Raw genomic sequence first — 11082 nt, forward strand, 5'->3', positions numbered from 1 at the left:
CTCCATTTTTCTACCCTGGATCACTTTCTTTAAAACAAGGGGAATTCTCCTTCCTTCCTTCCTCAGAGAGTGATAAATTCGAGGATTACAGAGAGAAAGTCTGTGATCTGAAGGCCTCAGAAACAAAAAGATGACAAAATAAAGGTGGGTTATTTAGGAACCAGCTTCGCTTGGAACAGAGGGTGGTCCCTTCCCTGCGGAGGGCAAGGCAGCGATCTCTACTCTGCCTGGGGCTCTGAGCTCAAGAACAGCCCAAGATGGCAGCAGAAAAGCCCAGGTCTCTAAACAGCAGGGCGGGTAGGAGGAGTCAAGCACAAAGACTTAAGAGAGAGGGAGGGGCTGTCCGCAGACGGGCACAAATTCCCCTCCCCAAGCAGCCTCGCCCATCTGGAACCCATCTGCCCCTCCTTCCCCCAAACCAGAGCAAGAGGAGGGGCCGCCCCTCGCCTTCCAGAGAGGCACAGAGTCAGCCTGACCTGTGGTTGTCCTCAACAAGCACACTCCCTTTGTCCCAGAGCACAAACTCAGACTGGCTGCACCTTTGGGGCCTCAGACACCTCAGCCTCCTCCTCGGCAAAATGGAGGCCAAGTAGTGAGGAGTAGGCAGGACCAGGACCGGCACTCTAAGCGCCTGAGAAAGAACAGTCACTATTATGTCACAGCCACAAACTTAAGGCAGCTGTCATTCCTGTGTCCAAACTGTCCCAGTGGTTCCCATCTCTCCCACCATAAAAGCTCTGGCTGGGTGTGGTGGTATATGCCTCTAATCCCAGCACTCACAGAGACAAAGGCAAGCAGAGAGCTTGTTATACAGTGAGACCCTGTCTCAAACAACAGAAAGCTACAGTTTTTAGAATGGCATTCAAGGGCTGGAGAGATGACTCAGCTATTAAAGGCTAGGCTCACAACCAAAAATATAGAATGGCCTTCAAGGCCCTATGATCCCAGCCCAGTGGCCTTCCCTGGACTCAAGGTAGGTGAGTCTACTGACAGTCTCCATGGCTGATATGCCAGGGCCTTTACACCTCCTGGCTTCCTCTGCCCTAAGGTATAACCCTCTCCCCCATCATCCACACTCTTCCACCTTTCATTAAATGGCTCCTGCCTGTACCCATCCTTACTCCCTTTCTCCATGGCATTTGTCACCGTCCCTTACACTGTGATTTTCTACCCTTACAGTCTACCTTCTCCACCAAAACCTAAGCTTGTGAGGGCAGGACTTTGCTGCATTCTTGTGTCCCCGGCGTCTAGAGCCGTGGCGGCCCCAGAAGAGGTCCTCTGCTCTTTGGAAAGAAGGAGACCTAGGACATCTAGTGTGAGCCAAGCGAAGGTGAGGATGGAAAACATATCCTAAGCCACTGTTCACACACAAGTTGTGTTCACGAGGTTCCACATCATTCCAAGACAGAAACAGTCTTCATTCTAGCCACACCTCAAGGTCACTACCAAGACGTGACAATGACAAGATGGGGTATAGGGGCTTGAAACCATGATGAACGCTACAGAAACGGAAGTCTTGAAATGATTTCTCTGCAGCATCCCCAGCCGCAGCTCTCAGTCCCTAGCTGAGAGCCTTGAGTGCAAAGAGGTGGAAATCACAGAAATCAGGAGACACCCAGTCCGGGCCTCCAGCAATCCAGGGTACTACATTCAATTCACTCCTGAATTCCCGAGACCTCCTGCCTGCACACTCTGTCAAAAGAGAGTTTAGTGAACATATCACACCTATAACCGTACAGAGAAGACAGCTAAGTGACATAAAAACGAGAATAAAATATTAGTGTGCAAACAACAGCTACCATGGATACAGCTGATAAAAATTATAAGTAAAGCGGCCTCCCTCTACCTCTAAGATTCCACACCAACTAAAGACCAAAATTATTGGGGAATAAAAGTGTTCCTGTATTGAACATGTTCAGCCCTCCTCCTTGTCCTTACTCACTGTATAATACAGCAGAAGATAACATTGTGTTGAGTGTCATAACACAATCCATAACCCAGCCTCAAGTACCCCAGCTTTCTCCTAGGAGAAAAGCACTTTGGTCTGCAAAGGGTTCAGACATTTGCTGGGGAAGAGATCAAATCGTAAGTAACCTTGAGAAAATTCCAAAGGGATAAGGAAAAGTGTGGAGATTGTATGCAGATACAACCAGTCTACACAGGAGCCTGTGCATCCTTGGACTTGAATGTCCCCAGAGAAGCCCTGGAACCAGCCCCATAGACCCAGAGAGGCAATTGTATTTTCATTACTGTTGCGTCAAGGGTGAGCATGTTCTGGATCAGTTACAAAGGAACTGGTGGGGTCAGCCAAGGGGAATGAGAAACAAGCCCAGGCTAACTCTTTTCGGAAGATGCATTTTAGGGAGAAGGCAGCTGCAGGAGCCCCACTGGCGGCTGAGGCAGACGGACCACTGCAGGCTCTAGGGCAGCCTGGGTTACAGTGAGATGCAGACAAAGAAAAGGAGAGAAATAGGATGAGAAGCTGGGGAGTGGCTCGGGCTAAGTGCTTGCTTTTCAGCCTTGAGCCCTGGGCTCCGTTCTCAGTACCACAAAAGGGAGAAAGAGAGGGAGGGAGGGAGGGAGGGAGGGAGGGAGGGAGGGAGGGAGGGAGGGAGGGAGGGAGGGAGGGGGAGGAAGAGGAGGGAGAAGATGGGGAGGAAGTAGCCACTGCTGCAAAGCCCCGGAGATTGTGACAGAATACACTCTGTCAATACTGACTGTAATGATGTTGTCATTTGTACCACTGTCTTGACTGACATCCTTTGATGGAACAAGTTGGAAACAGAAGTGGAATGCTCAGGTTCTAAGGAAGGCCCACCCCACCAACAGCATTTTGCCTCAGCCACGCTGCTCTCTGCTGAACTGGCCTTCATCATATGTAAAGCCCATAGATGGAGTAGAGCACCATGGTTCCCACCTGATGCTGGGCCCACCATCCCAGACTCCATTCACCCAGGCAACAGTACCTGCTGAGTGACCGCCGCCATCAGAGGCCGCAGTAGATCCAGGACAAACAGAGGGAAGAACAACACCCTCCGGATCCCCAGATGCACTCTAGCCCTGCCCTCTAGGAACATCCAACCCTCAAATGCATGGCCTTGTCCTTCATGTGGAAGAGGAGAGTGCTCGGTAGAGGGTTTGGCAGTTGGCTGATGAAGGTACAAGTCCATAGTCTTCAGGACAGCATAGCTTCTCTGGGAAGCTGACAATCCGCAGAGTTACTGCAGGAAGGCCTAGGAACGAGTCCTCCCTCATTCCCCTCATCTTGCAGAGAAAGAAACTACAATGTTGTTCACAGCAGACTTGTCTGGTGGCCGTGGCTAAGGGCATCACACAGTACTAAGTCCCTAGGCCAAGAGTATTCCTCTCCATCCACCATGCCTGGCTGGGAAAACTGGCAGAGAGAAAGCAGAAAGCCAGGAGGAAAGGCTGGCCCGAGTCTAGGGCCCCAGGACACTCCGATCAACGTTCTCAGTTCAGGCTTGCTTCCTACAGAGCCCCTGCTCCACAGCACACCCTAAAGACTCATCCGGGGCCCCATTAACACTAGGGAAATAGTGAAGGACAAGGACCGGGCAGGGGCCATGTATTTTCCTAGCCAGCAGGTGCGGCTGAGAAGTTTCTCCAAAAGTTCCATGAAGGGCGGACAAGGGATTGAGAGACGCTAAGACTGGCCCTACCCAGAAGGTTCTTTGGCTTCTGGTGCCTCCAGACCTGGCCTCTCTCTCCAGCCAGGAGCTACAGAGCCATCACCCTTCCTGGTGTAGAATATGGCTCGACCTCCCTGCTGCTGTCATCTTAGCAAATGGGAAAGGGCAGGAGCTTGAAGGGCCTCTCAGAAATGGCTAGACAACAAGTCAGGGAGCCCACAGTGTGCAATATACTGCCCTAGACCACGGATGAAAACTCCATGACAGTTTCCAGGCCTGGAGGCCCCCAAGGAAGATCCAGGAGACTCAGAGAAACAGATGAAGACCAGCAGCATCCACCCTGAGTGAGGCTCCTTAGCCCAGAACCATGAGAGCCTGCTGGAACTCCCAGGCCTCATGGTGGGAACGCAATGAGCCAGTCGGTCACCTCCACCTCAAAGATGCTGCATGTCCAAATAAGGAGACAGTATGACAAGCTGCTGACAAGAGGGCAGTCCCCAGCTAGGGACGAGAGCAGATGGCAGCTGGGAGTGGTAGCTGCCAGCCTGAAGGCCTCTGAGGGGAAAAAAACCCACTTAGGCAAGGAAGTAGCATGTTCACAGTTGACACGCAGAAGGAAGGAGCACACTCGGGTGTGTGTGTGTGTGTGTGTGTGTGTGTGTGTGTGTGTGTGTGTGTGTAGGTGGGGGAGGGAAGACGGAAAGGCAGATAGGAATCACAGGGCCCTAATTATGTTGTAAGATTTAGAGTTGAGTACATGGTATTTAAGAGATTACTTCGTACAATGCCACATCCCAAACACAACACACATCACTAGCAGACATGGGATTTTCCTCAAATCCCAATAACTCGCCACCTCCCAAGGTGTTCCCTTTCTCTGTTAGGTGGCATTAAGTGTGGGAAAGCTAGTCCTGGTCATGGCCCCAATCCCAGTTCCCTGGAATCTCAAACCTGTATCTGTAGGCTGAGCCACCATTCCTACACACAATGAGGTCCATCAGTTACATGCCTCCTCCATCACATTTCATAAAAGTAATTTCAGACAAAATGAATGCTCCTAAGACTCTCATCCAATTCCCAGGCTATGGCATTTCCATCCTCCTAGTCACCCTCCCCTAGATGATTTCAGATCCACCAGTGTCCCAAGCAGAACTAAGAAACCCAATGCTGAGCTACGTATTGTGATACACACCTATAATCCCAGTACTTGGGAGGCTAAGTCAGGAGAATCAAGAGTTCAAAGCCAACCTCAGCTACCTAGTAAGTTCTAGAACAACCTCAGCGACAGAATAAAACTGCTTCAAAATAAACAAGAAATATATATATATATACATATATATGTATATATACATATATGTATATATGTATGTATGTGTGTGTGTATATATATGTGTACATATATATATATATATATGTGTATATATATATATATATATAGTAAGTTTAGATGTAGTCTCAACTCTTACAAGCCAGGCACTCAGACCAGCGGTGTTCTTAACATGCTGGAGGTGTGGCTCACTGGTGTAACATTTAGTTAGTATACACAAGACCCTGGGCTCCAACCCAACAAAAACAAAGCAATAGCAAACAACCCCAAAAGTCTCCTTGGCTACCAAATACCACTGGTAGCTGAAATTTTCTTTCATTTATTCTCAGTTGTTCATTCCACAAACATTAGGTATTCACTATATGCTAAGTACTGAAATTGCCTTACTGTCTTTGTAGCAAAGGAGACAGACAGCTTGGAGAGATAAATACAAATCCAGATAAAAGCGGGGGGTGGGGGTGAGTGGACACCAACATGCCGTTAATGGGGTCTTGTGAGATTTCTTACTGAGAGACCTAGCCCAGTGGGAAAGTGGTTCCAGGGACCAGGGACAGCTGAGGCCCAAGAGGACCCCTAAAACTATGCGGGGTTCCAGTCGTGGTGAACGAAGTATAACTAAGAAACTAGGCAGAGGCATGAAACCGCCTCTGACACTGGACCAGGGACAACACAGGACTGAGATCCCTGAGAAGGGAAGCAAAGGACGTGGCTCCTATGACCATGAGCTCTGGCAGCACCTCCAAGGGGGACGATTTGAGAGGACTCTAAGTGGAGTGTGCTTGTCTCGCCAAACTTAGGAGACAAAAAAACAAAAATTCATGCAGTTAGGACTTTTAGGGCAAAATACTAGAGAAAGGAAGACTGAAGGGAGAAAATCCAGAAACCTGCAGAGGAGCCCCCTGGAGTATCCAGCTTATCCCTAAATTATCAGGGCGAGATTCTAAATACTGGAAAAAGAACCCCTATACGGCAGTCCCAGACCATCTGTGGAGCGCACACATCCAGACAGACCTCATCCACTGGGCATTCGGTAGAGTCCTTGGAAGGGTGTTGCCTGAGTGGTGAGGCTAAATTAGCCCTACAATCTGCTTTAGATCTACCCTTTAAGATGCTTAAAAGCAAACTTAAATGTATGAAACTGATCCCAAGTCATTTAAATGCATGTGGAATAAGGTCCGACACTATTTAAAGAAGTATAACAAAACCCAGCATCTGTCAATATTAAACTCATGCCAACCAGCATCCAATCAACACTGAGCAAGCAGTAAAGAAGTGGAAAGATCATTGGGTACAATCCACAGCAAAATGAGAGGTGGCGATCCTCATAGGCAAGGGAAGGTCAAAGGGGTTTCACAGGTACGTTCACGGCAGAAGGGAAATATGACAGAGGAGACAGACAGAATATAAAAAGAATCATATGAACGCCTGGAGGTGGAAACTACAGTGTCTGAGATGAGAGGTATGCCGGAGGGGATTCAGCCACAGACACTGCAAAAGAGCCGTGCGCCTGAAGCCCTAATGACAGAAGCTGTCCACAGAGATGCACAGAGAGGTCTGGGGAGTCCACAGAGATGCACAGAGAGGTCTGGGGAGTCCACAGAGATGCACAGAGAGGTCTGGGGAGAGTGAGCATCAGCTACAGTGTCACAGCCTAACAGCCATGTCACTGGAGTTCTAGAAGAAATGAGAAAGAAGTGGAGACGGACAGCAGTTAAAATCGGCTGTTGAACTTACTAGAACAATCAATACTCACAAGCGAATGAGCCCAGAGAACAGGAGAGAATTTCGAGATGCTAACATGACCTTTGAACCCTCAGATTGCTGACAGAAATGACACAAACACCCTAGCCATGTAAGTCCTTCCTCTTGTCACCCCTGAGCACCCACGTGTTCCATGTCAGGTTATCCAGACATGGTGGTGCATGTCAGTAGTCCTAGAACTTGGGAAAATGAGGCTGGGAGATTATAAATTAAAGGCCAGTGTGACCTACATAGTGAGACCTACTGAACACTAAAAACTAAAAATAAAATAAGAATGAGGCATGCTTGCCTAGCATGAACAGAGGCCTGCCTTTGATCCCCAGTACCACACACACACACACACACACACACACACACACTCACACACACTCACCCATACACACTCACACACTCACACTCACACTCACACACTCACACACACCCACACACACTCACTCTCACACACACTCACACCCACACACACTCACACACACTCACACACCCACACACACTCACACACCCACACTCACACACACTCTCACACACACACTCACACACACCCACACACACACTCACTCTCACACACACACTCACACCCACACACACCCGCACACTCACACACTCACACACACTCACACACATACACTCACACCCACCCACCCACACACACCCACACACACTCACACACACCCACACACACTCACACACACCCACACACACACCCACACACACACCCCCACACACTCACACACACCCCCACACTCACACACACTCACACACACACCCACACTCACACACACTCACACACACCCACACACACACACACTCACACACACACACACACTCACACACACATCCCTAAGGCATAGAGAAGCAAGTGAGGAGCCGGGGACTCTGCTCTGGCACCCTGAACTGCTTTAGCTGACCTTTAGCATGCCCACTCCAGCCCCCAACAGTTAGGTAAACATATATAAAGGTTCATGTCTGTCATCCAGCCCTCAAGGGCTGAGGCAGATGGATCATGAACTAGGGACTAACCTGGGTTACATACAGAGATCTCGTGACAAATACGGGGGGGGGGGGGCTGCAAGGTACCCAGGGTCACGGAGAGGGCACTCCATTCTCACCCGTGGGCTCCAGGGGAGGCACGGGGAAGTGAGGGCCCCCTGCAGATCTGAAGGCAGAGCTATTGCAGGTCAGTCCTCTGTTTAAAAAGGACAGAGAAACAGTGAGACACACAGACACAGTCTGAACCACTTACACAGCCAATAGCTGTTACCAGGCAACTCCCCAGGGAGGGATGGAAGTGGAGGGAACGACATTCCTCTGGTCCCTGAGTCCTGCTCCTTATCAGATTGGCCTTGAGCCCTGCACTGTACTCACCATCGCCTTGACCAAGCAGGCTCGGGGAGGAAGGGGAAGCTGAAGCCTCTGGAACTTTCCTTTTCCCCATCCCACCCTCCCTCGGGCCCCACTTCCATTGTGGGCTCAGGGTAGGGCAGTGACATGTCTTCCCAGAGGTTAAGCAAATTCTCAGCTATTCCTGGAGCCTTGATTTTTATCAGCCTTCCATTCTGGTCAATCCTGAGAGGCCAGAGGCCGGGCATGCCAGAGAGATCTCAGCCCGACCCACCAACCCCAAAATAACCCCACACATGCCTATCTCAAGTCCTTACGGTCTTGGTCATTTGGGAACATGTTCTGCTATGTTGCCCACAGGCCAGAGAGGTCACCACACTGTAACCCTTACTCCCCAGGAGCCGGGGTGGGGGTAAGTGAACAGTGTTGAAAGAAAAAGAATAGTCTGGGATGGGGTGGGGGACAAGAGACCAAACACAGGTAAGGATCAAGAAGTCTGTCTCCCAACTCCTCTGTCCAAGTGCCCAGGACCCAGGAGAACCAGCCTCAGTCTTCCCAAATGTGAGACCTCCAAGGAGCACCTCCCTCTTCCCTCTGCATCCTCTCCAGAGTCTTTGGGAAAGACAATGTGCCTCTCAGCTTCCAGGACCTGCAGAAACAGCCCCTGAGCTGAGGCAGGCCTCTGTCTCCTCCCCAGAAACAGTTTAAAGCAAGAGACTGAAGATAGATGGTTAAACCAGCCAGCTAGCACTCAGTCCTCGACCAAAGATGGGAGCAGGGGCACATTTCCTTTCGGATTACACTTGCAGCATTCATTCATTCAAAACCTAGTAGAGGAAGTCGATTGCGGTAGCTAGTGTACGCCTGCATTCCCAGCACTCGGGAAACCCAGGCAGAAAGATCATGATTTCAGACTAGCCTTGTATCATAAGTCAACTGTGATTCAATTTTAAAAAATAAATAAACAGAGCCTGGGGTACATAGCTCAGCGGTGGCGTGTGCGCTAAACATGCATAGAGCCAGGTTCTGTCCCCTGCATCAAAAGAAGGAAAGCATGTGAGTGTCCATCAGGCGCCAAGCAACACAAAAAACAGGAAAAGCTCAGCTGAGGACCCAGTCTCTGCTCCTCCGAAAGGACAGGGACCGTGTGCTCTGAGAGTGATCTGAGGACACAGTAGACATGTCCCTTGTACATTCATTTGTCTGTAGAGGCTAAAAGTTAAAGTTCATAGAATCACAGAGCCTAGGTCACAAGAGCCTGGGAGAATACGGGCATGTAGAGGGCGGGCGGAAGAAGGGTTGGAGGCCCGGGGTGCAGGTGGGATGTTGGAGACACAGAGAGTCTCCGTGGTTTCATGATAACTGAGAGGACATTTTCTTGTTGTTATTGCTGGTGTGTGAGACACTATGCAGCCCTGGCTATAAACTATGGTGGCCTTGAACTCGGAGGTCCACATGCCTGTGTCTCCCAAGTGCTCAGGTTAAAGACATATGCCACCACATCTCACAAGTGAGATGTTGACTGTTCTCCATACAAGGAAATGATAAATATATAAGGTGTTATCCTGATCTGATCACTGCACACTGTATGTGTATTTGGGGATACCATGCTGTGCCCCATAAATTATTCTGGTCTATTAAAATGAATATATAGAGGGCTGGGAATGTGGCTCAGTGGTAGAATACATGTTTAGCATGTATAAAACTATAGGTTTGATCCCTAACACCAAAATAGTTATTATTGCCGTGTGTGTGTGTGTGTGTGTGTGTGTGTGTGTGTGTGTGTGTGTGTGTATTTGACCAGAGGCCACAGACCAGGCCCACCCCACTGGGTTTAGAATGTAGTAGCAACAAGGCTTTGGTTCCTGAATTAAGACTATATTAAAGACACTTGGCTTAAAAGCACCACTACCACAGAAGAGCACCTTCTGAGAGCCTCAGGAACCCAAGGAACATTTCTTAGTTGGTCTCTGACATCTGCAAGAGGGAACAGATTGGGGAACTACTTCCCTTGGAAACAAGACAGGGAAGGATCCAGATGTGTGTGGCTGGCTTGTCCCTCCCTGAAGACCTCATCCCAAAATGTCCGGCCACACCACTGCCACCACTGAGGCAGGCTGCCTCACCAAGGAGCTTCCAAAGGCCAGCTTTCAAGTGGCAAAATCTAGGCAGCTAGCCAGGTTACAGGCAAGTAAGTCTTCTGCAAGCCCAGTATTCTACGGCTGTAGGTCTTCTACAGCTGGCCCAGTTGTGTTTCTTTCCGTACTTGAAACTATTCTCTTCCCATCTCCATCAACGAACATTTAATGAGGTCTTCCACGGGTCTGGCTCTTCTAATGGAGATCTGCTAACGGTCATGCTTCCCTTCCCAATAGCTGGACCTGATTGGCATTAGACAGCACAGAGGCATGTTTACCTCCTGTAGCTGAATCCCTCCCCACTTCTCCGAAGGTGCACTAAAGCCTTGAGGGAAAGGCTTGCTTTCCCAGTCTTCCTTCTTCCAGCAATGAGCCAGAGTCAAGTTCAGCACACTGGTCCAGGGAGCACCTGGACCTGAAGGGGAAGGACCCCTCAGCCCAGTCACCATCCACCTTCTTCCCTAACTAGGTCACTGCCCCCTCCCCCATACACAGACAGGGAGGGGTCCCCATGGATGGGCACTGCACCACCAGGGCCAGCTGTAGTGTGGGCCCAGGAAACCAACCCCAGGGCTGAGGCCAACTCTGTGACCGCCTCTCTTGACATGTGTGCCCTGCGATGGATATCAGCTTCCCAAAGCCAGTAAGCCTAAAGAATCCACAGGGAGAAAACAACTTAGATAACTCCACCAGCCCCAGCATATGCACAAGGTTCTTCTGCACATCAGTATGTGAGCTTCTCGGAGAGATCATCCCACCTGACTGGCCTGTCCCAGACTTCAGTGCTCCAGCCAAGACAGGTGTGGGGCTCCCACAAGTTCACCCAGCCCTGGGCATGATGGCAGGGCTGCCTCCCCATTTAAGTCCC

The sequence above is a fragment of the Phodopus roborovskii genome, unplaced genomic scaffold (assembly GCF_943737965.1).
Source record: "Phodopus roborovskii unplaced genomic scaffold, PHOROB, whole genome shotgun sequence".
Taxonomy (NCBI): Eukaryota; Metazoa; Chordata; class Mammalia; order Rodentia; family Cricetidae; genus Phodopus; species Phodopus roborovskii.